Below are 26,282 nucleotides of genomic sequence, written 5' to 3'. Positions count from 1 at the left end.
ACCAAAAAAATAGAAATTGAAAGTCTCTTTACAATATTTGCAATATTTTCATTGTTAACATGCAATATATGAATGCATGTCTGGATGATGTGTAATGGGGCAATACCACACCTTAATGTATTCACTGTAAAAGAAAAAGTATGTATCATCTTACTATAAAATAAAGTGGAGAAAACACAAATAAGACTTTTTTCCACACAGGTTTAATCGGCTATTTCCTGATATTCTTCAATGCGTTCTGATATTGACTGGTAATTGTGTTTGATACTTTCTTAGACTATTTCTGCCTCTGGCTGATGTGTATTTTCTTTCCAAACTCCACCAGAGTACATCCTATCTGTGGAAAACGGCAGTGCAGGGATAGGGAAGAAAACTATAAGCATCCAAAGAAGCCCGGCTAGCTCAGTCGGTAGAGCATGAGACTCTTAATCTCAGGGTTGTGGGTTCGAGCCCCACGTTGGGCGAAAACATCTAAAATTGTAGTGCTTTTTGACCAAAAAAATACATCCTATCTGTGGAAAACGGCAGTGCAGGGATAGGGAAGAAAACTATAGGCATCCAAAGGAGCCCGGCTAGCTCAGTCGGTAGAGCATGAGACTCTTAATCTCAGGGTCGTGGGTTTGAGCCCCACGTTGGGCGAAAACAACTAAAATTTTAGTGCTTTTTGACCAAAAAAATAGAAATTGAAAGTCTCTTTACAATATTTGCAATATTTTGATTGTTAACATGCAATATATGAATGCATGTCTGGATGATGTGTAATGGGGCAATACCACACCTTAATGTATTCACTGTAAAAGAAAAAGTATGTATCATCTTACTATAAAATAAAGTGGAGAAAACACAAATAAGACTTTTTTCCACACAGGTTTAATCGGCTATTTCCTGATATTCTTCAATGCGTTCTGATATTGACTGGTAATTGTGTTTGATACTTTCTTAGACTATTTCTGCCTCTGGCTGATGTGTATTTTCTTTCCAAACTCCACCAGAGCCTATGATTACACAGCATCCTATCTGTGGAAAACGGCAGTGCAGGGATAGGGAAGAAAACTATAGGCATCCAAAGGAGCCCGGCTAGCTCAGTCGGTAGAGCATGAGACTCTTAATCTCAGGGTCGTGGGTTCGAGCCCCACGTTGGGCGAACACAACAAAAATTTTAGTGCTTTTTGACCAAAAAAATACATCCTATCTGTGGAAAACGGCAGTGAAGGGATAGGGAAGAAAACTATAGGCATCCAAAGGAGCCTGGCTAGCTCAGTCGGTAGAGCATGAGACTCTTAATCTCAGGGTCGTGGGTTTGAGCCCCACGTTGGGCGAAAACAACTAAAATTTTAGTGCTTTTTGACCAAAAAAATAGAAATTGAAAGTCTCTTTACAATATTTGCAATATTTTGATTGTTAACATGCAATATATGAATGCATGTCTGGATGATGTGTAATGGGGCAACACCACACCTTAATGTATTCACTGTAAAAGAAAAAGTATGTATCATCTTACTATAAAATAAAGTGGAGAAAACACAAATACGACTTTTTTCCACACAGGTTTAATCGGCTATTTCCTGATATTCTTCAATGCGTTCTGATATTGACTGGTAATTGTGTTTGATACTTTCTTAGACTATTTCTGCCTCTGGCTGATGTGTATTTTCTTTCCAAACTCCACCAGAGCCTATGATTACACAGCATCCTATCTGTGGAAAACGGCAGTGCAGGGATAGGGAAGAAAACTATAGGCATCCAAAGGAGCCCGGCTAGCTCGGTCGGCAGAGCATGAGACTCTTAATCTCAGGGTCGTGGGTTCGAGCCCCACGTTGGGCGAAAACAACTAAAATTGTAGTGCTTTTTGACCAAAAAAATACATCCTATCTGTGGAAAACGGCAGTGCAGGGATAGGGAAGAAAACTATAGGCATCCAAAGGAGCCCGGCTAGCTCAGTCGGTAGAGCATGAGACTCTTAATCTCAGGGTTGTGGGTTCGAGCCCCACGTTGGGCGAAAACAACTAAAATTGTAGTGCTTTTTGACCAAAAAAATAGAAATTGAAAGTCTCTTTGCAATATTTTCATTGTTAACATGCAATATATGAATGCATGTCTGGATGATGTGTAATGGGGCAATACCATACCTTAATGTATTCACTGGAAAAGAAAAAGTATGCATCATCTTACTATAAAATAAAGTGGAGAAAACACAAATAAGACTTTTTTCCACACAGGTTTAATCGGCTATTTCCTGATATTCTTCAATGCGTTCTGATATTGACTGGTAATTGTGTTTGATACTTTCTTAGACTATTTCTGCCTCTGGCTGATGTGTATTTTCTTTCCAAACTCCACCAGAGCCTATGATTACACAGCATCCTATCTGTGGAAAGCGGCAGTGCAGGGATAGGGAAGAAAACTATAGGCATCCAAAGGAGCCCGGCTAGCTCAGTCGGTAGAGCATGATACTCTTAATCTCAGGGTCGTGGGTTCGAGCCCCACGTTGGGTGAAAACAACTAAAATTTTAGTGCTTTTTGACCAAAAAAATAGAAATTGAAAGTCTCTTTACAATATTTGCAATATTTTCATTGTTAACATGCAATATATGAATGCATGTCTGGATGATGTGTAATGGGGCAATACCACACCTTAATGTATTCACTGTAAAAGAAAAAGTATGTATCATCTTACTATAAAATAAAGTGGAGGAAACACAAATAAGACTTTTTTCCACACAGGTTTAATCGGCTATTTCTTGATATTCTTCAATGCGTTCTGATATTGACTGGTAATTGTGTTTGATACTTTCTTAGACTATTTCTGCCTCTGGCTGATGTGTATTTTCTTTCCAAACTCCACCAGAGCCTATGATTACACAGCATCCTATCTGTGGAAAACGGCAGTGCAGGGATAGGGAAGAAAACTATAGGCATCCAAAGGAGCCCGGCTAGCTCAGTCGGTAGAGCATGAGACTCTTAATCTCAGGGTCGCGGGTTCGAGCCCCACGTTGGGCGAACACAACAAAAATTTTAGTGCTTTTTGACCAAAAAAATACATCCTATCTGTGGAAAACGGCAGTGAAGGGATAGGGAAGAAAACTATAGGCATCCAAAGGAGCCTGGCTAGCTCAGTCGGTAGAGCATGAGACTCTTAATCTCAGGGTCGTGGGTTTGAGCCCCACCTTGGGCGAAAACAACTAAAATTTTAGTGCTTTTTGACCAAAAAAATAGAAATTGAAAGTCTCTTTACAATATTTGCAATATTTTGATTGTTAACATGCAATATATGAATGCATGTCTGGATGATGTGTAATGGGGCAACACCACACCTTAATGTATTCACTGTAAAAGAAAAAGTATGTATCATCTTACTATAAAATAAAGTGGAGAAAACACAAATACGACTTTTTTCCACACAGGTTTAATCGGCTATTTCCTGATATTCTTCAATGCGTTCTGATATTGACTGGTAATTGTGTTTGATACTTTCTTAGACTATTTCTGCCTCTGGCTGATGTGTATTTTCTTTCCAAACTCCACCAGAGCCTATGATTACACAGCATCCTATCTGTGGAAAACGGCAGTGCAGGGATAGGGAAGAAAACTATAGGCATCCAAAAGAGCCCGGCTATCTCAGTCGGTAGAGCATGAGACTCTTAATCTCAGGGTCGTGGGTTCGAGCCCCATGTTGGGCGAAAACAACTAAAATGTTAGTGCTTTTTGACCAAAAAAATAGAAATTGAAAGTCTCTTTACAATATTTGCAATATTTTCATTGTTAACATGCAATATATGAATGCATGTCTGGATGATGTGTAATGGGGCAATACCACACCTTAATGTATTCACTGTAAAAGAAAAAGTATGTATCATCTTACTATAAAATAAAGTGGAGAAAACACAAATAAGACTTTTTTCCACACAGGTTTAATCGGCTATTTCCTGATATTCTTCAATGCGTTCTGATATTGACTGGTAATTGTGTTTGATACTTTCTTAGACTATTTCTGCCTCTGGCTGATGTGTATTTTCTTTCCAAACTCCACCAGAGCCTATGATTACACAGCATCCTATCTGTGGAAAACGGCAGTGCAGGGATAGGGAAGAAAACTATAGGCATCCAAAGGAGCCCGGCTAGCTCAGTCGGTAGAGCATGAGACTCTTAATCTCAGGGTCGTGGGTTCGAGCCCCACGTTGGGCGAACACAACAAAAATTTTAGTGCTTTTTGACCAAAAAAATACATCCTATCTGTGGAAAACGGCAGTGAAGGGATAGGGAAGAAAACTATAGGCATCCAAAGGAGCCTGGCTAGCTCAGTCGGTAGAGCATGAGACTCTTAATCTCAGGGTCGTGGGTTTGAGCCCCACGTTGGGCGAAAACAACTAAAATTTTAGTGCTTTTTGACCAAAAAAATAGAAATTGAAAGTCTCTTTACAATATTTGCAATATTTTGATTGTTAACATGCAATATATGAATGCATGTCTGGATGATGTGTAATGGGGCAACACCACACCTTAATGTATTCACTGTAAAAGAAAAAGTATGTATCATCTTACTATAAAATAAAGTGGAGAAAACACAAATACGACTTTTTTCCACACAGGTTTAATCGGCTATTTCCTGATATTCTTCAATGCGTTCTGATATTGACTGGTAATTGTGTTTGATTCTTTCTTAGACTATTTCTGCCTCTGGCTGATGTGTATTTTCTTTCCAAACTCCACCAGAGCCTATGATTACACAGCATTCTATCTGTGGAAAGCGGCAGTGCAGGGATAGGGAAGAAAACTATAGGCATCCAAAGGTGCCCGGCTAGCTCAGTCGGTAGAGCATGAGACTCTTAATCTCAGGGTCGTGGGTTCAAGCCCCACGTTGGGCGAAAACAACTAAAATTGTAGTGCTTTTTGACCAAAAAAATAGAAATTGAAAGTCTCTTTGCAATATTTTGATTGTTAACATGCAATATATGAATATATGTCTGGATGATGTGTAATGGGGCAATACCACACCTTAATGTATTCACTGTAAAAGAAAAAGTATGTATCATCTTACTATAAAATAAAGTGGAGAAAACACAAATAAGACTTTTTTCCACACAGGTTTAATCGGCTATTTCCTGATATTCTTCAATGCGTTCTGATATTGACTGGTAATTGTGTTTGATACTTTCTTAGACTATTTCTGCCTCTGGCTGATGTGTATTTTCTTTCCAAACTCCACCAGAGCCTATGATTACACAGCATCCTATCTGTGGAAAACGGCAGTGCAGGGATAGGGAAGAAAACTATAGGCATCCAAAGGAGCCAGGCTAGCTCAGTCGGTAGAGCATGAGACTCTTAATCTCAGGGTAGTGGGTTCGAGCCCCACGTTGGGCGAAAACAACTAAAATTTTAGTGCTTTTTGACCAAAAAAATAGAAATTGAAAGTCTCTTTGCAATATTTTCATTGTTAACATGCAATATATGAATGCATGTCTGGATGATGTGTAATGGGGCAATACCACACCTTAATGTATTCACTGTAAAAGAAAAAGTATGCATCATCTTACTATAAAATAAAGTGGAGAAAACACAAATAAGACTTTTTTCCACACAGGTTTAATCGGCTATTTCCTGATATTCTTCAATGCGTTCTGATATTGACTGGTAATTGTGTTTGATACTTTCTTAGACTATTTCTGCCTCTGGCTGATGTGTATTTTCTTTCCAAACTCCACCAGAGCCTATGATTACACAGCATCCTATCTGTGGAAAACGGCAGTGCAGGGATAGGGAAGAAAACTATAGGCATCCAAAGGAGCCCGGCTAGCTTGGTCGGTAGAGCATGAGACCCTTAATCTCAGGGTCGTGGGTTCGAGCCCCACGTTGGGCGAAAACAACTAAAATTGTAGTGCTTTTTGACCAAAAAAATACATCCTATCTGTGGAAAACGGCAGTGCAGGGATAGGGAAGAAAACTATAGGCATCCAAAGGAGCCCGGCTAGCTCAGTCGGTAGAGCATGAGACTCTTAATCTCAGGGTCGTGGGTTCGAGCCCCACGTTGGGCGAAAACAACTAAAATTGTAGTGCTTTTTGACCAAAAAAATAGAAATTGAAAGTCTCTTTGCAATATTTTCATTGTTAACATGCAATATATGAATGCATGTCTGGATGATGTGTAATGGGGCAATACCATACCTTAATGTATTCACTGGAAAAGAAAAAGTATTCATCATCTTACTATAAAATAAAGTGGAGAAAACACAAATAAGACTTTTTTCCACACAGGTTTAATCGGCTATTTCCTGATATTCTTCAATGCGTTCTGATATTGACTGGTAATTGTGTTTGATACTTTCTTAGACTATTTCTGCCTCTGGCTGATGTGTATTTTCTTTCCAAACTCCACCAGAGCCTATGATTACACAGCATCCTATCTGTGGAAAGCGGCAGTGCAGGGATAGGGAAGAAAACTATAGGCATCCAAAGGAGCCCGGCTAGCTCAGTCGGTAGAGCATGATACTCTTAATCTCAGGGTCGTGGGTTCGAGCCCCACGTTGGGCGAACACAACTAAAATTGTAATGCTTTTTGACCAAAGAAATACATCCTATCTGTGGAAAATGGCAGTGCAGGGATAGGGAAGAAAACTATAGGCATCCAAAGGAGCCTGGCTAGCTCAGTCGGTAGAGCTTGAGACTCTTAATCTCAGGGTCGTGGGTTCGAGCCCCACGTTGGGCGAAAACAACTAAAATTTTAGTGCTTTTTGACCAAAAAAATAGAAATTGAAAGTCTCTTTACAATATTTGCAATATTTTCATTGTTAACATGCAATATATGAATGCATGTCTGGATGATGTGTAATGGGGCAATACCACACCTTAATGTATTCACTGTAAAAGAAAAAGTATGTATCATCTTACTATAAAATAAAGTGGAGAAAACACAAATAAGACTTTTTTCCACACAGGTTTAATCGGCTATTTCTTGATATTCTTCAATGCGTTCTGATATTGACTGGTAATTGTGTTTGATAATTTCTTAGACTATTTCTGCCTCTGGCTGATGTGTATTTTCTTTCCAAACTCCACCAGAGCCTATGATTACACAGCATCCTATCTGTGGAAAACGGCAGTGCAGGGATAGGGAAGAAAACTATAGACATCCAAAGGAGCCCGGCTAGCTCGGTCGGTAGAGCATGAGACTCTTAATCTCAGGGTCGTGGGTTCGAGCCCCACGTTGGGCAAAAACAACTAAAATTGTAGTGCTTTTTGACCAAAAAAATACATCCTATCTGTGGAAAACGGCAGTGCAGGAATAGGGAAGAAAACTATAGGCATCCAAAGGAGCCCGGCTAGCTAAGTCGGTAGAGCATGAGACTCTTAATCTCAGGGTAGTGGGTTCGAGCCCCACGTTGGGCAAAAACAACTAAAATTGTAGTGCTTTTTGACCAAAAAAATAGAAATTGAAAGTCTCTTTGCAATATTTTCATTGTTAACATGCAATATATGAATGCATGTCTGGATGATGTGTAATGGGGCAATACCATACCTTAATGTATTCACTGGAAAAGAAAAAGTATGCATCATCTTACTATAAAATAAAGTGGAGAAAACACAAATAAGACTTTTTTCCACACAGGTTTAATCGGCTATTTCCTGATATTCTTCAATGCGTTCTGATATTGACTGGTAATTGTGTTTGATACTTTCTTAGACTATTTCTGCCTCTGGCTGATGTGTATTTTCTTTCCAAACTCCACCAGAGCCTATGATTACACAGCATCCTATCTGTGGAAAACGGCAGTGCAGGGATAGGGAAGAAAACTATAGGCATCCAAAAGAGCCCGGCTAGCTCAGTCGGTAGAGCATGATACTCTTAATCTCAGGGTCGTGGGTTCGAGCCCCACGTTGGGCGAACACAACTAAAATTGTAATGCTTTTTGACCAAAAAAATACATCCTACCTGTGGAAAACGGCAGTGCAGGGATAGGGAAGAAAACTATACGCATCCAAAGGAGCCTGGCTAGCTCAGTCGGTAGAGCATGAGACTCTTAATCTCAGGGTCGTGCGTTCGAGCCCCACGTTGGGCGAATACAACTAAAATTTTAGTGCTTTTTGACCAAAAAAATAGAAATTGAAAGTCTCTTTACAATATTTGCAATATTTTGATTGTTAACATGCAATATATGAATGCATGTCTGGATGATGTGTAATGGGGCAATACCACACCTTAATGTATTCACTGTAAAAGAAAAAGTATGTATCATCTTACTATAAAATAGAGTGGAGAAAACACAAATAAGACTTTTTTCCACACAGGTTTAATCGGCTATTTCCTGATATTCTTCAATGCGTTCTGATATTGACTGGTAATTGTGTTTGATACTTTCTTAGACTACTTCTGCCTCTGGCTGATGTGTATTTTCTTTCCAAACTCCACCAGAGTACATCCTATCTGTGGAAAACGGCAGTGCAGGGATAGGGAAGAAAACTATAAGCATCCAAAGAAGCCCGGCTAGCTCAGTTGGTAGAGCATGAGACTCTTAATCTCAGGGTCGTGGGTTCGAGCCCCACGTTGGGCTAAAACAACTAACATTTTAGTGCTTTTTGACCAAAAAAATAGAAATTGAAAGTCTCTTTACCATATTTGCAATATTTTCATTGTTAACATGCAATATATGAATGCATGTCTGGATGATGTGTAATGGGGCAATACCACACCTTAATGTATTCACTGTAAAAGAAAAAGTATGCATCATCTTACTATAAAATAAAGTGGAGAAAACACAAATAGGACTTTTTTCCACACAGGTTTAATCGGCTATTTCCTGATATTCTTCAATGCGTTCTGATATTGACTGGTAATTGTGTTTGATACTTTCTTAGACTATTTCTGCCTCTGGCTGATGTGTATTTTCTTTCCAAACTAGCTCAGTCGGTAGAGCATGAGACTCTTAATCTCAGGGTCGTGGGTTCGAGCCCCACGTTGGGCGAAAACAACTAAAATTTTAGTGCTTTTTGACCAAAAAAATAGAAATTGAAAGTCTCTTTACAATATTTGCAATATTTTGATTGTTAACATGCAATATATGAATGCATGTCTGGATGATGTGTAATGGGGCAATACCACACCTTAATGTATTCACTGTAAAAGAAAAAGTATGTATCATCTTACTATAAAATAAAGTGGAGAAAACACAAATAAGACTTTTTTCCACACAGGTTTAATCGGCTATTTCCTGATATTCTTCAATGCGTTCTGATATTGACTGGTAATTGTGTTTGATACTTTCTTAGACTATTTCTGCCTCTGGCTGATGTGTATTTTCTTTCCAAACTCCACCAGAGCCTATGATTACACAGCATCCTATCTGTGGAAAACGGCAGTGCAGGGATAGGGAAGAAAACTATAGGCATCTAGAGGAGCCCGGCTAGCTCAGTCGGTAGAGCATGATACTCTTAATCTCAGGGTCGTGGGTTCGAGCCCCACGTTGGGCGAACACAACTAAAATTGTAATGCTTTTTGACCAAATAATACATCCTACCTGTGGAAAACGGCAGTGCAGGGATAGGGAAGAAAACTATAGGCATCCAAAGGAGCCTGGCTAGCTCAGTCGGTAGAGCATGAGACTCTTAATCTCAGGGTCGTGCGTTCGAGCCCCACGTTGGGCGAAAACAACTAAAATTTTAGTGCTTTTTGACCAAAAAAATAGAAATTGAAAGTCTCTTTACAATATTTGCAATATTTTGATTGTTAACATGCAATATATGAATGCATGTCTGGATGATGTGTAATGGGGCAATACCACACCTTAATGTATTCACTGTAAAAGAAAATGTATGTATCATCTTACTATAAAATAGAGTGGAGAAAACACAAATAAGACTTTTTTCCACACAGGTTTAATCGGCTATTTCCTGATATTCTTCAATGCGTTCTGATATTGACTGGTAATTGTGTTTGATACTTTCTTAGACTATTTCTGCCTCTGGCTGATGTGTATTTTCTTTCCAAACTCCACCAGAGCCTATGATTACACAGCATCCTATCTGTGGAAAACGGCAGTGCAGGGATACGGAAGAAAACTATAGGCATCCAAAGGAGCCCGGCTAGCTCAGTCGGTAGAGCATGATACTCTTAATCTCAGGGTCGTGGGTTCGAGCCCACGTTGGGCGAACACAACTAAAATTGTAATGCTTTTTGACCAAAAAAATACATCCTATCTGTGGAAAACGGCAGTGCAGGGATAGGGAAGAAAACTATAGGCATCCAAAGGAGCCTGGCTAGCTCAGTCGGTAGAGCATGAGACTCTTAATCTCAGGGTCGTGGGTTCAAGCCCCACGTTGGGTGAAAACAACTAAAATTTTTGTGCTTTTTGACCAAAAAAATAGAAATTGAAAGTCTCTTTACAATATTTGCAATATTTTCATTGTTAACATGCAATATATGAATGCATGTCTGGATGATGTGTAATGGGGCAATACCACACCTTAATGTATTCACTGTAAAAGAAAAAGTATGTATCATCTTACTATAAAATAAAGTGGAGAAAACACAAATAAGACTTTTTTCCACACAGGTTTAATCGGCTATTTCCTGATATTCTTCAATGCATTCTGATATTGACTGGTAATTGTGTTTGATACTTTCTTAGACTATTTCTGCCTCTGGCTGATGTGTATTTTCTTTCCAAACTCCACCAGAGTACATCCTATCTGTGGAAAACGGCAGTGCAGGGATAGGGAAGAAAACTATAAGCATCCAAAGAAGCCCGGCTAGCTCAGTTGGTAGAGCATGAGACTCTTAATCTCAGGGTCGTGGGTTCGAGCCCCACGTTGGGCTAAAACAACTAACATTTTAGTGCTTTTTGACCAAAAAAATAGAAATTGAAAGTCTCTTTACCATATTTGCAATATTTTCATTGTTAACATGCAATATATGAATGCATGTCTGGATGATGTGTAATGGGGCAATACCACACCTTAATGTATTCACTGTAAAAGAAAAAGTATGCATCATCTTACTATAAAATAAAGTGGAGAAAACACAAATAGGACTTTTTTCCACACAGGTTTAATCGGCTATTTCCTGATATTCTTCAATGCGTTCTGATATTGACTGGTAATTGTGTTTGATACTTTCTTAGACTATTTCTGCCTCTGGCTGATGTGTATTTTCTTTCCAAACTAGCTCAGTCGGTAGAGCATGAGACTCTTAATCTCAGGGTCGTGGGTTCGAGCCCCACGTTGGGCGAAAACAACTAAAATTTTAGTGCTTTTTGACCAAAAAAATAGAAATTGAAAGTCTCTTTACAATATTTGCAATATTTTGATTGTTAACATGCAATATATGAATGCATGTCTGGATGATGTGTAATGGGGCAATACCACACCTTAATGTATTCACTGTAAAAGAAAAAGTATGTATCATCTTACTATAAAATAAAGTGGAGAAAACACAAATAAGACTTTTTTCCACACAGGTTTAATCGGCTATTTCCTGATATTCTTCAATGCGTTCTGATATTGACTGGTAATTGTGTTTGATACTTTCTTAGACTATTTCTGCCTCTGGCTGATGTGTATTTTCTTTCCAAACTCCACCAGAGCCTATGATTACACAGCATCCTATCTGTGGAAAACGGCAGTGCAGGGATAGGGAAGAAAACTATAGGCATCTAGAGGAGCCCGGCTAGCTCAGTCGGTAGAGCATGATACTCTTAATCTCAGGGTCGTGGGTTCGAGCCCCACGTTGGGCGAACACAACTAAAATTGTAATGCTTTTTGACCAAATAATACATCCTACCTGTGGAAAACGGCAGTGCAGGGATAGGGAAGAAAACTATAGGCATCCAAAGGAGCCTGGCTAGCTCAGTCGGTAGAGCATGAGACTCTTAATCTCAGGGTCGTGCGTTCGAGCCCCACGTTGGGCGAAAACAACTAAAATTTTAGTGCTTTTTGACCAAAAAAATAGAAATTGAAAGTCTCTTTACAATATTTGCAATATTTTGATTGTTAACATGCAATATATGAATGCATGTCTGGATGATGTGTAATGGGGCAATACCACACCTTAATGTATTCACTGTAAAAGAAAATGTATGTATCATCTTACTATAAAATAGAGTGGAGAAAACACAAATAAGACTTTTTTCCACACAGGTTTAATCGGCTATTTCCTGATATTCTTCAATGCGTTCTGATATTGACTGGTAATTGTGTTTGATACTTTCTTAGACTATTTCTGCCTCTGGCTGATGTGTATTTTCTTTCCAAACTCCACCAGAGCCTATGATTACACAGCATCCTAGCTGTGGAAAACGGCAGTGCAGGGATACGGAAGAAAACTATAGGCATCCAAAGGAGCCCGGCTAGCTCAGTCGGTAGAGCATGATACTCTTAATCTCAGGGTCGTGGGTTCGAGCCCACGTTGGGCGAACACAACTAAAATTGTAATGCTTTTTGACCAAAAAAATACATCCTATCTGTGGAAAAGTGCAGGGATAGGGAAGAAAACTATAGGCATCCAAAGGAGCCTGGCTAGCTCAGTCGGTAGAGCATGAGACTCTTAATCTCAGGGTCGTGGGTTCAAGCCCCACGTTGGGTGAAAACAACTAAAATTTTAGTGCTTTTTGACCAAAAAAATAGAAATTGAAAGTCTCTTTACAATATTTGCAATATTTTCATTGTTAACATGCAATATATGAATGCATGTCTGGATGATGTGTAATGGGGCAATACCACACCTTAATGTATTCACTGTAAAAGAAAAAGTATGTATCATCTTACTATAAAATAAAGTGGAGAAAACACAAATAAGACTTTTTTCCACACAGGTTTAATCGGCTATTTCTTGATATTCTTCAATGCGTTCTGATATTGACTGGTAATTGTGTTTGATAATTTCTTAGACTATTTCTGCCTCTGGCTGATGTGTATTTTCTTTCCAAACTCCACCAGAGCCTATGATTACACAGCATCCTATCTGTGGAAAACGGCAGTGCAGGGATAGGGAAGAAAACTATAGACATCCAAAGGAGCCCGGCTAGCTCGGTCGGTAGAGCATGAGACTCTTAATCTCACGGTCGTGGGTTCGAGCCCCACGTTGGGCAAAAACAACTAAAATTGTACTGCTTTTTGACCAAAAAAATACATCCTATCTGTGGAAAACGGCAGTGCAGGAATAGGGAAGAAAACTATAGGCATCCAAAGGAGCCCGGCTAGCTAAGTCGGTAGAGCATGAGACTCTTAATCTCAGGGTCGTGGGTTCGAGCCCCACGTTGGGCAAAAACAACTGAAATTGTAGTGCTTTTTGACCAAAAAAATAGAAATTGAAAGTCTCTTTGCAATATTTTCATTGTTAACATGCAATATATGAATGCATGTCTGGATGATGTGTAATGGGGCAATACCATACCTTAATGTATTCACTGGAAAAGAAAAAGTATGCATCATCTTACTATAAAATAAAGTGGAGAAAACACAAATAAGACTTTTTTCCACACAGGTTTAATCGGCTATTTCCTGATATTCTTCAATGCGTTCTGATATTGACTGGTAATTGTGTTTGATACTTTCTTAGACTATTTCTGCCTCTGGCTGATGTGTATTTTCTTTCCAAACTCCACCAGAGCCTATGATTACACAGCATCCTATCTGTGGAAAACGGCAGTGCAGGGATAGGGAAGAAAACTATAGGCATCCAAAGGAGCCCGGCTAGCTCAGTCGGTAGAGCATGATACTCTTAATCTCAGGGTCGTGGGTTCGAGCCCCACATTGGGCGAACACAACTAAAATTGTAATGCTTTTTGACCAAAAAAATACATCCTACCTGTGGAAAACGGCAGGGATAGGGAAGAAAACTATAGGCATCCAAAGGAGCCTGGCTAGCTCAGTCGGTAGAGCATGAGACTCTTAATCTCAGGGTCGTGCGTTCGAGCCCCACGTTGGGCGAATACAACTAAAATTTTAGTGCTTTTTGACCAAAAAAATAGAAATTGAAAGTCTCTTTACAATATTTGCAATATTTTGATTGTTAACATGCAATATATGAATGCATGTCTGGATGATGTGTAATGGGGCAATACCACACCTTAATGTATTCACTGTAAAAGAAAAAGTATGTATCATCTTACTATAAAATAGAGTGGAGAAAACACAAATAAGACTTTTTTCCACACAGGTTTAATCGGCTATTTCCTGATATTCTTCAATGCGTTCTGATATTGACTGGTAATTGTGTTTGATACTTTCTTAGACTACTTCTGCCTCTGGCTGATGTGTATTTTCTTTCCAAACTCCACCAGAGTACATCCTATCTGTGGAAAACGGCAGTGCAGGGATAGGGAAGAAAACTATAAGCATCCAAAGAAGCCCGGCTAGCTCAGTTGGTAGAGCATGAGACTCTTAATCTCAGGGTCGTGGGTTCGAGCCCCACGTTGGGCTAAAACAACTAACATTTTAGTGCTTTTTGACCAAAAAAATAGAAATTGAAAGTCTCTTTACCATATTTGCAATATTTTCATTGTTAACATGCAATATATGAATGCATGTCTGGATGAGGTGTAATGGGGCAATACCACACCTTAATGTATTCACTGTAAAAGAAAAAGTATGCATCATCTTACTATAAAATAAAGTGGAGAAAACACAAATAGGACTTTTTTCCACACAGGTTTAATCGGCTATTTCCTGATATTCTTCAATGCGTTCTGATATTGACTGGTAATTGTGTTTGATACTTTCTTAGACTATTTCTGCCTCTGGCTGATGTGTATTTTCTTTCCAAACTAGCTCAGTCGGTAGAGCATGAGACTCTTAATCTCAGGGTCGTGGGTTCGAGCCCCACGTTGGGCGAAAACAACTAAAATTTTAGTGCTTTTTGACCAAAAAAATAGAAATTGAAAGTCTCTTTACAATATTTGCAATATTTTGATTGTTAACATGCAATATATGAATGCATGTCTGGATGATGTGTAATGGGGCAATACCACACCTTAATGTATTCACTGTAAAAGAAAAAGTATGTATCATCTTACTATAAAATAAAGTGGAGAAAACACAAATAAGACTTTTTTCCACACAGGTTTAATCGGCTATTTCCTGATATTCTTCAATGCGTTCTGATATTGACTGGTAATTGTGTTTGATACTTTCTTAGACTATTTCTGCCTCTGGCTGATGTGTATTTTCTTTCCAAACTCCACCAGAGCCTATGATTACACAGCATCCTATCTGTGGAAAACGGCAGTGCAGGGATAGGGAAGAAAACTATAGGCATCTAGAGGAGCCCGGCTAGCTCAGTCGGTAGAGCATGATACTCTTAATCTCAGGGTCGTGGGTTCGAGCCCCACGTTGGGCGAACACAACTAAAATTGTAATGCTTTTTGACCAAATAATACATCCTACCTGTGGAAAACGGCAGTGCAGGGATAGGGAAGAAAACTATAGGCATCCAAAGGAGCCTGGCTAGCTCAGTCGGTAGAGCATGAGACTCTTAATCTCAGGGTCGTGCGTTCGAGCCCCACGTTGGGCGAAAACAACTAAAATTTTAGTGCTTTTTGACCAAAAAAATAGAAATTGAAAGTCTCTTTACAATATTTGCAATATTTTGATTGTTAACATGCAATATATGAATGCATGTCTGGATGATGTGTAATGGGGCAATACCACACCTTAATGTATTCACTGTAAAAGAAAAAGTATGTATCATCTTACTATAAAATAGAGTGGAGAAAACACAAATAAGACTTTTTTCCACACAGGTTTAATCGGCTATTTCCTGATATTCTTCAATGCGTTCTGATATTGACTGGTAATTGTGTTTGATACTTTCTTAGACTATTTCTGCCTCTGGCTGATGTGTATTTTCTTTCCAAACTCCACCAGAGCCTATGATTACACAGCATCCTATCTGTGGAAAACGGCAGTGCAGGGATACGGAAGAAAACTAGAGGCATCCAAAGGAGCCCGGCTAGCTCAGTCGGTAGAGCATGATACTCTTAATCTCAGGGTCGTGGGTTCGAGCCCACGTTGGGCGAACACAACTAAAATTGTAATGCTTTTTGACCAAAAAAATACATCCTATCTGTGGAAAACGGCAGTGCAGGGATAGGGAAGAAAACTATAGGCATCCAAAGGAGCCTGGCTAGCTCAGTTGGTAGAGCATGAGACTCTTAATCTCAGGGTCGTGGGTTCAAGCCCCACGTTGGGTGAAAACAACTAAAATTTTAGTGCTTTTTGACCAAAAAAATAGAAATTGAAAGTCTCTTTACAATATTTGCAATATTTTCATTGTTAACATGCAATATATGAATGCATGTCTGGATGATGTGTAATGGGGCAATACCACACCTTAATGTATTCACTGTAAAAGAAAAAGTATGTATCATCTTACTATAAAATAAAGTGGAGAAAACACAAATAAGACTTTTTTCCACACAGGTTTAATTGGCTATTTCCTGATATTCTTCAATGCATTCTGATATTGACTGGTAATTGTGTTTGATACTTTCTTAGACTATTTCTGCCTCTGGCTGATGTGTATTTTCTTTCCAAACTCCACCAGAGCCTATGATTACACAGCATCCTATCTGTGGAAAACGGCAGTGCAGGGATAGGGAAGAAAACTATAGGCATCCAAAGGAGCCCGGCTAGCTCAGTTGGTAGAGCATAAGACTCTTAATCTCAGGGTCGTGGGTTCGAGCCCCACGTTGGGCGAACACAACAAAAATTGTAATGCTTTTTGACCAAAAAAATACATCCTATCTGTGGAAAACGGCAGTGAAGGGATAGGGAAGAAAACTATAGGCATCCAAAGGAGCCTGGCTAGCTCAGTCGGTAGAGCATGAGACTCTTAATCTCAGGGTCGTGGGTTTGAGCCCCACGTTGGGCGAAAACAACTAAAATTTTAGTGCTTTTTGACCAAAAAAATAGAAATTGAAAGTCTCTTTACAATATTTGCAATATTTTCATTGTTAACATGCAATATATGAATGCATGTCTGGATGATGTGTAATGGGGCAATACCACACCTTAATGTATTCACTGTAAAAGAAAAAGTATGTATCATCTTACTATAAAATAAAGTGGAGAAAACACAAATAGGACTTTTTTCCACACAGGTTTAATCGGCTATTTCCTGATATTCTTCAATGCGTTCTGATATTGACTGGTAATTGTGTTTGATACTTTCTTAGACTATTTCTGCCTCTGGCTGATGTGTATTTTCTTTCCAAACTCCACCAGAGCCTATGATTACACAGCATCCTATCTGTGGAAAACGGCAGTGCAGGGATACGGAAGAAAACTATAGGCATCCAAAGGAGCCCGGCTAGCTCAGTCGGTAGAGCATGATACTCTTAATCTCAGGGTCGTGGGTTCGAGCCCACGTTGGGCGAACACAACTAAAATTGTAATGCTTTTTGACCAAAAAAATACATCCTATCTGTGGAAAACGGCAGTGCAGGGATAGGGAAGAAAACAATAGGCATCCAAAGGAGCCTGGCTAGCTCAGTCGGTAGAGCATGAGACTCTTAATCTCAGGGTCGTGGGTTCAAGCCCCACGTTGGGTGAAAACAACTAAAAATATAGTGCTTTTTGACCAAAAAAATACATCCTATCTGTGGAAAACGGCAGTGCAGGGATAGGGAAGAAAACTATAGGCATGCAAAGGAGCCTGGCTAGCTCAGTCGGTAGAGCATGAGACTCTTAATCTCAGGGTCGTGGGTTTGAGCCCCACGTTGGGCTAAAACAACTAAAATTTTAGTGCTTTTTGACCAAAAAAATAGAAATTGAAAGTCTCTTTACAATATTTGCAATATTTTGATTGTTAACATGCAATATATGAATGCATGTCTGGATGATGTGTAATGGGGCAATACCACACCTTAATGTATTCACTGTAAAAGAAAAAGTATGTATCATCTTACTATGAAATAAAGTGGAGAAAACACAAATAGGACTTTTTTCCACACAGGTTTAATCGGCTATTTCCTGATATTCTTCAATGCGTTCTGATATTGACTGGTAATTGTGTTTGATACTTTCTTAGATTATTTCTGCCTCTGGCTGATGTGTATTTTCTTTCCAAACTCCACCAGAGCCTATGATTACACAGCATCCTATCTGTGGAAAACGGCAGTGCAGGGATAGGGAAGAAAACTATAGGCAGCCAAAGGAGCCCGGCTAGCTCAGTCGGTAGAGCATGATACTCTTAATCTCAGGGTCGTGGGTTCGAGCCCACGTTGGGCGAACACAACTAAAATTGTAATGCTTTTTGACCAAAAAAATACATCCTATCTGTGGAAAACGGCAGTGCAGGGATAGGGAAGAAAACTATAGGCATCCAAAGGAGCCTGGCTAGCTCAGTCGGTAGAGCATGAGACTCTTAATCTCAGGGTCGTGGGTTCGAGCCCCACGTTGGGTGAAAACAACTAATATTATAGTGCTTTTTGACCAAAAAAATACATCCTATCTGTGGAAAACGGCAGTGCAGGGATAGGGAAGAAAACTATCGGCATCCAAGGGAGCCTGGCTAGCTCAGTCGGTAGAGCATGAGACTCTTAATCTCAGGGTCGTGGGTTCGAGCCCCACGTTGGGTGAAAACAACTAAAATTTTAGTGCTTTTTGACCAAAAAAATAGAAATTGAAAGTCTCTTTACAATATTTGCAATATTTTCATTGTTAACATGCAATATATGAATGCATGTCTGGATGATGTGTAATGGGGCAATACCACACCTTAATGTATTCACTGTAAAAGAAAAAGTATGTATCATCTTACTATGAAATAAAATGGAGAAAACACAAATAAGACTTTTTTCCACACAGGTTTAATCGGCTATTTCCTGATATTCTTCAATGCGTTCTGATATTGACTGGTAATTGTGTTTGATACTTTCTTAGACTATTTCTGCCTCTGGCTGATGTGTATTTTCTTTCCAAACTCCACCAGAGCCTATGATTACACAGCATCCTATCTGTGGAAAACGGCAGTGCAGGGATAGGGAAGAAAACTATAAGCATCCAAAGGAGCCCGGCTAGCTCAGTCGGTAGAGCATGAGACTCTTAATCTCAGGGTCGTGGGTTCGAGCCCCACGTTGGGCGAAAACAACTAAAATTGTAGTGCTTTTTGATCAAAAAAATACATCCTATCTGTGGAAAACGGCAGTGCAGGGATAGGGAAGAAAACTATAGGCATCCAAAGGAGCCCGGCTAGCTCAGTCGGTAGAGCATGAGACTCTTAATCTCAGGGTCGTGGGTTCGAGCCCCACGTTGGGCGAAAACAACTTTTTTTGACCAAAAAAATAGAAATTGAAAGTCTCTTTACAATATTTGCAATATTTTCATTGTTAACATGCAATATATGAATGCATGTCTGGATGATGTGTAATGGGGCAATACCACACCTTAATGTATTCACTGTAAAAGAAAAGTATGTATCATCTTACTATAAAATAAAGTGGAGGAAACACAAATAAGACTTTTTTCCACACAGGTTTAATCGGCTATTTCCTGATATTCTTCAATGCGTTCTGATATTGACTGGTAATTGTGTTTGATACTTTCTTAGACTATTTCTGGCTGAGACTCTTAATCTCAGGGTCGTGGGTTCGAGCCCCACGTTGGGCGAAAACAACTAAAATTTTAGTGCTTTTTGACCAAAAAAATAGAAATTGAAAGTCTCTTTACAATATTTGCAATATTTTCATTGTTAACATGCAATATATGAATGCATGTCTGGATGATGTGTAATGGGGCAATACCACACCTTAATGTATTCACTGTAAAAGAAAAAGTATGTATCATCTTACTATAAAATAAAGTGGAGAAAACACAAATAGGACTTTTTTCCACACAGGTTTAATCGGCTATTTCCTGATATTCTTCAATGCGTTCTGATATTGACTGGTAATTGTGTTTGATACTTTCTTAGATTATTTCTGCCTCTGGCTGATGTGTATTTTCTTTCCAAACTCCACCAGAGCCTATGATTACACAGCATCCTATCTGTGGAAAACGGCAGTGCAGGGATAGGGAAGAAAACTATAGGCATCCAAAGGAGCCTGGCTAGCTCAGTCGGTAGAGCATGATACTCTTAATCTCAGGGTGGTGGGTTCGAGCCCACGTTGGGCGAACACAACTAAAATTGTAGTGCTTTTTGACCCAAAAAATACATCCTATCTGTGGAAAACGGCAGTGCAGGGATAAGGAAGAAAACTATAGGCAGCCAAAAGAGCCCCGCTAGCTCAGTCGGTAGAGCATGAGACTCTTAATCTCAGGGTCGTGGGTTCGAGCCCCACGTTGGGCGAAAACAACTAAAATTTTAGTGCTTTTTGACCAAAAACATAGAAATTGAAAGTCTCTTTACAATATTTGCAATATTTTCATTGTTAACATGCAATATATGAATGCATGTCTGGATGATGTGTAATGGGGCAATACCACACCTTAATGTATTCACTGTAAAAGAAAAGTATGTATCATCTTACTATAAAATAAAGTGGAGGAAACACAAATAAGACTTTTTTCCACACAGGTTAAATCGGCTATTTCCTGATATTCTTCAATGCGTTCTGATATTGACTGGTAATTGTGTTTGATACTTTCTTAGACTATTTCTGGCTGAGACTCTTAATCTCAGGGTCGTGGGTTCGAGCCCCACGTTGGGCGAAAACAACTAAAATTTTAGTGCTTTTTGACCAAAAAAATAGAAATTGAAAGTCTCTTTACAATATTTGGAATATTTTCATTGTTAACATGCAATATATGAATGCATGTCTGGATGATGTGTAATGGGGCAATACCACACCTTAATGTATTCACTGTAAAAGAAAAAGTATGTATCATCTTACTATAAAATAAAGTGGAGAAAACACAAATAGGACTTTTTTCCACACAGGTTTAATCGGCTATTTCCTGATATTCTTCAATGCGTTCTGATATTGACTGGTAATTGTGTTTGATACTTTCTTAGATTATTTCTGCCTCTGGCTGATGTGTATTTTCTTTCCAAACTCCACCAGAGCCTATGATTACACAGCATCCTATCTGTGGAAAACGGCAGTGCAGGGATAGGGAAGAAAACTATAGGCATCCAAAGGAGCCTGGCTAGCTCAGTCGGTAGAGCATGATACTCTTAATCTCAGGGTCGTGGGTTCGAGCCCACGTTGGGCGAACACAACTAAAATTGTAGTGCTTTTTGACCCAAAAAATACATCCTATCTGTGGAAAACGGCAGTGCAGGGATAAGGAAGAAAACTATAGGCAGCCAAAAGAGCCCGGCTAGCTCAGTCGGTAGAGCATGAGACTCTTAATCTCAGGGTCGTGGGTTCGAGACCCACGTTGGGCGAAAACAACTAAAATTTTAGTGCTTTTTGACCAAAAACATAGAAATTGAAAGTCTCTTTACAATATTTGCAATATTTTCATTGTTAACATGCAATATATGAATGCATGTCTGGATGATGTGTAATGGGGCAATACCACACCTTAATGTATTCACTGTAAAAGAAAAAGTATGTATCATCTTACTATAAAATAAAGTGGAGAAAACACAAATAAGACTTTTTTCCACACAGGTTTAATCGGCTATTTCCTGATATTCTTCAATGCGTTCTGATATTGACTGGTAATTGTGTTTGATACTTTCTTAGACTATTTCTGCCTCTGGCTGATGTGTATTTTCTTTCCAAACTCCACCAGAGCCTATGATTACACAGCATCCTATCTGTGGAAAACGGCAGTGCAGGGATAGGGAAGAAAACTATAGGCATCCAAAGGAGCCCGGCTAGCTCAGTCGGTAGAGCATGAGACTCTTAATCTCAGGGTCGTGGGTTTGAGCCCCACGTTGGGCGAAAACAACTAAAATTGTAGTGCTTTTTGATCAAAAAAATACATCCTATCTGTGGAAAACGGCAGTGCAGGGATAGGGAAGAAAACTATAGGCATCCAAAGGAGCCCGGCTAGCTCAGTCGGTAGAGCATGAGACTCTTAATCTCAGGGTCGTGGGTTCGAGCCCCACGTTGGGCGAAAACAACTAAAATTTTAGTGCTTTTTGACCAAAAAAATATAAATTGAAAGTCTCTTTACAATATTTGCAATATTTTCATTGTTAACATGCAATATATGAATGCATGTCTGGATGATGTGTAATGGGGCAATACCACACCTTAATGTATTCACTGTAAAAAAAAAGTATGTATCATCTTACTATAAAATAAAGTGGAGGAAACACAAATAAGACTTTTTTCCACACAGGTTTAATCGGCTATTTCCTGATATTCTTCAATGCGTTCTGATATTGACTGGTAATTGTGTTTGATACTTTCTTAGACTATTTCTGCCTCTGGCTGATGTGTATTTTCTTTCCAAACTCCACCAGAGCCTATGATTACACAGCATCCTATCTGTGGAAAGCGGCAGTGCAGGGATAGGGAAGAAAACTATAGGCATCCAAAGGAGCCCGGCTAGCTCAGTCGGTAGAGCATGAGACTCTTAATCTCAGGGTCGTGGGTGCGAGCCCCACGTTGGGCGAAAACAACTAAAATTTTAATGCTTTTTGACCAAAAAAATAGAAATTGAAAGTCTCTTTACAATATTTGCAATATTTTGATTGTTCACATGCAATATATGAATGCATGTCTGGATGATGTGTAATGGGGCAATACAACACCTTAATGTATTCACTGTAAAAGAAAAAGTGTGTATCATCTTACTATAAAATAAAGTGGAGAAAACACAAATAAGACTTTTTTCCACACAGGTTTAATCGGCTATTTCCTGATATTCTTCAATGCGTTCTGATATTGACTGGTAATTGTGTTTGATAGTTTCTTAGACTATTTCTGCCTCTGGCTGATGTGTATTTTCTTTCCAAACTCCACCAGAGCCTATGATTACACAGCATCCTATCTGTGGAAAACGGCAGTGCAGGGATAGGGAAGAAAACTATAGGCATCCAAAGGAGCCCGGCTAGCTCAGTCGGTAGAGCATGATACTCTTAATTTCAGGGTCGTGGGTTCGAGCCCACGTTGGGCGAACACAACTAAAATTGTAATGCTTTTTGACCAAAAAAATACATCCTATCTGTGGAAAACGGCAGTGCAGGGATAAGGAAGAAAACTATAGGCATCCAAAGGAGCCTGGCTAGCTCAGTTGGTAGAGCATGAGACTCTTAATCTCAGGGTCGTGGGTTTGAGCCCCACGTTGGGCGAAAACAACTAAAATTTTAGTGCTTTTTGACCAAAAAAATAGAAATTGAAAGTCTCTTTACAATATTTGCAATATTTTGATTGTTAACATGCAATATATGAATGCATGTCTGGATGATGTGTAATGGGGAAATACCACACCTTAATGTATTCACTGTAAAAGAAAAAGTATGTATCATCTTACTATAAAATAAAGTGGAGAAAACACAAATAAGACTTTTTTCCACACAGGTTTAATCGGCTATTTCCTGATATTCTTCAATGCGTTCTGATATTGACTGGTAATTGTGTTTGATACTTTCTTAGACTATTTCTGCCTCTGGCTGATGTGTATTTTCTTTCCAAACTCCACCAGAGCCTATGATTACACAGCATCCTATCTGTGGAAAGCGGCAGTGCAGGGATAGGGAAGAAAACTATAGGCATCCAAAGGAGCCCGGCTAGCTCAGTCGGTAGAGCATGAGACTCTTAATCTCAGGGTCCTGGGTTTGAGCCCCACGTTGGGCGAAAACAACTAAAATTGTAGTGCTTTTTGACCAAAAAAATAGAAATTGAAAGTCTCTTTGCAATATTTTCATTGTTAACATGCAATATATGAATGCATGTCTGGATGATGTGTAATGGGGCAATACCATACCTTAATGTATTCACTGTAAAAGAAAAAGTATGCATCATCTTACTATAAAATAAAGTGGAGAAAACACAAATAAGACTTTTTTCCACACAGGTTTAATCGGCTATTTCCTGATATTCTTCAATGCGTTCTGATATTGACTGGTAATTGTGTTTGATACTTTCTTAGACTATTTCTGCCTCTGGCTGATGTGTATTTTCTTTCCAAACTCCACCAGAGTACATTGTATCTGTGGAAAACGGCAGTGCAGGGATAGGGAAGAAAACTATAAGCATCCAAAGAAGCCCGGCTAGCTCAGTCGGTAGAGCATGAGACTCTAAATCTCAGGGTCGTGGGTTCGAGCCCCACGTTGGGCAAAAACAACTAAAATTTTAGTGCTTTTTGACCAAAAAAATAGAAATTGAAAGTCTCTTTACAATATTTGCAATATTTTCATTGTTAACATGCAATATATGAATGCATGTCTGGATGATGTGTAATGGGGCAATACCACACCTTAATGTATTCACTGTAAAAGAAAAAGTATGTATCATCTTACTATAAAATAAAGTGGAGAAAACACAAATAGGACTTTTTTCCACACAGGTTTAATCGGCTATTTCCTGATATTCTTCAATGCGTTCTGATATTGACTGGGAATTGTGTTTGATACTTTCTTAGACTATTTCTGCCTCTGGCTGATGTGTATTTTCTTTCCAAACTCCACCAGAGCCTATGATTACACAGCATCCTATCTGTGGAAAACGGCAGTGCAGGGATAGGGAAGAAAACTAGAGGCATCCAAAGGAGCCCGGCTAGCTCAGTCGGTAGAGCATGATACTCTTAATCTCAGGGTCGTGGGTTCGAGCCCACGTTGGGCGAACACAACTAAAATTGTAATGCTTTTTGACCAAAAAAATACATCCTATCTGTGGAAAACGGCAGTGCAGGGATAGGGAAGAAAACTATAGGCATCCAAAGGAGCCTGGCTAGCTCAGTCGGTAGAGCATGAGACTCTTAATCTCAGGGTCGTGGGTTCGAGCCCCACGTTGGGTGAAAACAACTAAAATTATAGTGCTTTTTGACCAAAAAAATACATCCTATCTGTGGAAAATGGCAGTGCAGGGATAGGGAAGAAAACTATAGGCATCCAAAGGAGCCTGGCTAGCTCAGTCGGTAGAGCATGAGACTCTTAATCTCAGGGTCGTGGGTTTGAGCCCCACGTTGGGCGAAAACAACTAAAATTTTAGTGCTTTTTGACCAAAAAAATAGAAATTGAAAGTCTCTTTACAATATTTGCAATATTTTGATTGTTAACATGCAATATATGAATGCATGTCTGGATGATGTGTAATGGGGCAATACCACACCTTAATGTATTCACTGTAAAAGAAAAAGTATGTATCATCTTACTATAAAATAAAGTGGAGAAAACACAAATAAGACTTTTTTCCACACAGGTTTAATCGGCTATTTCCTGATATTCTTCAATGCGTTCTGATATTGACTGGTAATTGTGTTTGATACTTTCTTAGACTATTTCTGCCTCTGGCTGATGTGTACTTTCAATTTCTATTTTTTTGGTCATGAGACTCTTAATCTCAGGGTCGTGGGTTCGAGCCCCACGTTGGGTGAAAACAACTAAAATTATAGTGCTTTTTGACCAAAAAAATACATCCTATCTGTGGAAAACGGCAGTGCAGGGATAGGGAAGAAAACTATAGGCATCCAAAGGAGCCTGGCTAGCTCAGTCGGTAGAGCATGAGACTCTTAATCTCAGGGGCGTGGGTTTGAGCCCCACGTTGGGCGAAAACTAAAATTTTAGTGCTTTTTGACCAAAAAAATAGAAATTGAAAGTCTCTTTACAATATTTGCAATATTTTGATTGTTAACATGCAATATATGAATGTATGTCTGGATGATGTGTAATGGGGCAATACCACACCTTAATGTATTCACTGTAAAAGAAAAAGTATGTATCATCTTACTATAAAATAAAGTGGAGAAAACACAAATAAGACTTTTTTCCACACAGGTTTAATCGAATATTTCCTGATATTCTTCAATGCGTTCTGATATTGACTGGTAATTGTGTTTGATACTTTCTTAGACTATTTCTGCCTCTGGCTGATGTGTATTTTCTTTCCAAACTCCACCAGAGCCTATGATTACACAGCATCCTATCTGTGGAAAGCGGCAGTGCAGGGATAGGGAAGAAAACTATAAGCAACCAAAGGAGCCTGGCTAGCTCAGTCGGTAGAGCATCAGACTCTTAATCTCAGGGTCGTGGGTTTGAGCCCCACGTTGGGCGATAACAACTAAAATTGTAGTGCTTTTTGACCAAAAAAATAGAAATTGAAAGTCTCTTTGCAATATTTTCATTGTTAACATGCAATATATGAATGCATGTCTGGATGATGTGTAATGGGGCAATACCATACCTTAATGTATTCACTGTAAAAGAAAAAGTATGCATCATCTTACTATAAAAT

The 26,282-nt window shown here is 39.1% G+C and overlaps 9 non-coding genes across 9 annotated transcripts; all 9 read left to right on the top strand.

Moving 5' to 3' along the window:
• The first annotated feature begins 1,071 nt into the window (after window positions 1–1,071).
• Window positions 1,072–1,144, top strand: TRNAK-CUU (transfer RNA lysine (anticodon CUU)). Its single transcript has one exon. It is a non-coding gene; the product is annotated as a tRNA-Lys (tRNA).
• A 2,968-nt stretch (window positions 1,145–4,112) lies between these two features.
• On the top strand, window positions 4,113–4,185 carry TRNAK-CUU (transfer RNA lysine (anticodon CUU)). Its single transcript has one exon. It is a non-coding gene; the product is annotated as a tRNA-Lys (tRNA).
• Window positions 4,186–5,959: 1,774 nt separating this feature from the next.
• Window positions 5,960–6,032, top strand: TRNAK-CUU (transfer RNA lysine (anticodon CUU)). The gene has a single exon. It is a non-coding gene; the product is annotated as a tRNA-Lys (tRNA).
• Window positions 6,033–8,473: 2,441 nt separating this feature from the next.
• TRNAK-CUU (transfer RNA lysine (anticodon CUU)) lies at window positions 8,474–8,546 on the top strand. The gene has a single exon. It is a non-coding gene; the product is annotated as a tRNA-Lys (tRNA).
• Window positions 8,547–10,734: 2,188 nt separating this feature from the next.
• Window positions 10,735–10,807, top strand: TRNAK-CUU (transfer RNA lysine (anticodon CUU)). Its single transcript has one exon. It is a non-coding gene; the product is annotated as a tRNA-Lys (tRNA).
• Window positions 10,808–14,336: 3,529 nt separating this feature from the next.
• Window positions 14,337–14,409, top strand: TRNAK-CUU (transfer RNA lysine (anticodon CUU)). Its single transcript has one exon. It is a non-coding gene; the product is annotated as a tRNA-Lys (tRNA).
• A 4,589-nt stretch (window positions 14,410–18,998) lies between these two features.
• TRNAK-CUU (transfer RNA lysine (anticodon CUU)) lies at window positions 18,999–19,071 on the top strand. The gene has a single exon. It is a non-coding gene; the product is annotated as a tRNA-Lys (tRNA).
• A 102-nt stretch (window positions 19,072–19,173) lies between these two features.
• Window positions 19,174–19,246, top strand: TRNAK-CUU (transfer RNA lysine (anticodon CUU)). Its single transcript has one exon. It is a non-coding gene; the product is annotated as a tRNA-Lys (tRNA).
• Window positions 19,247–21,923: 2,677 nt separating this feature from the next.
• Window positions 21,924–21,996, top strand: TRNAK-CUU (transfer RNA lysine (anticodon CUU)). Its single transcript has one exon. It is a non-coding gene; the product is annotated as a tRNA-Lys (tRNA).
• Window positions 21,997–26,282: the final 4,286 nt, after the last annotated feature.

This window comes from Ambystoma mexicanum, chromosome 4q (genome assembly GCF_040938575.1).
Source record: "Ambystoma mexicanum isolate Mex_15411 chromosome 4q, UKY_AmexF1_1, whole genome shotgun sequence".
NCBI lineage: Eukaryota > Metazoa > Chordata > Amphibia > Caudata > Ambystomatidae > Ambystoma > Ambystoma mexicanum.
This window is presented reverse-complemented; position numbering and strand designations above follow the sequence as displayed.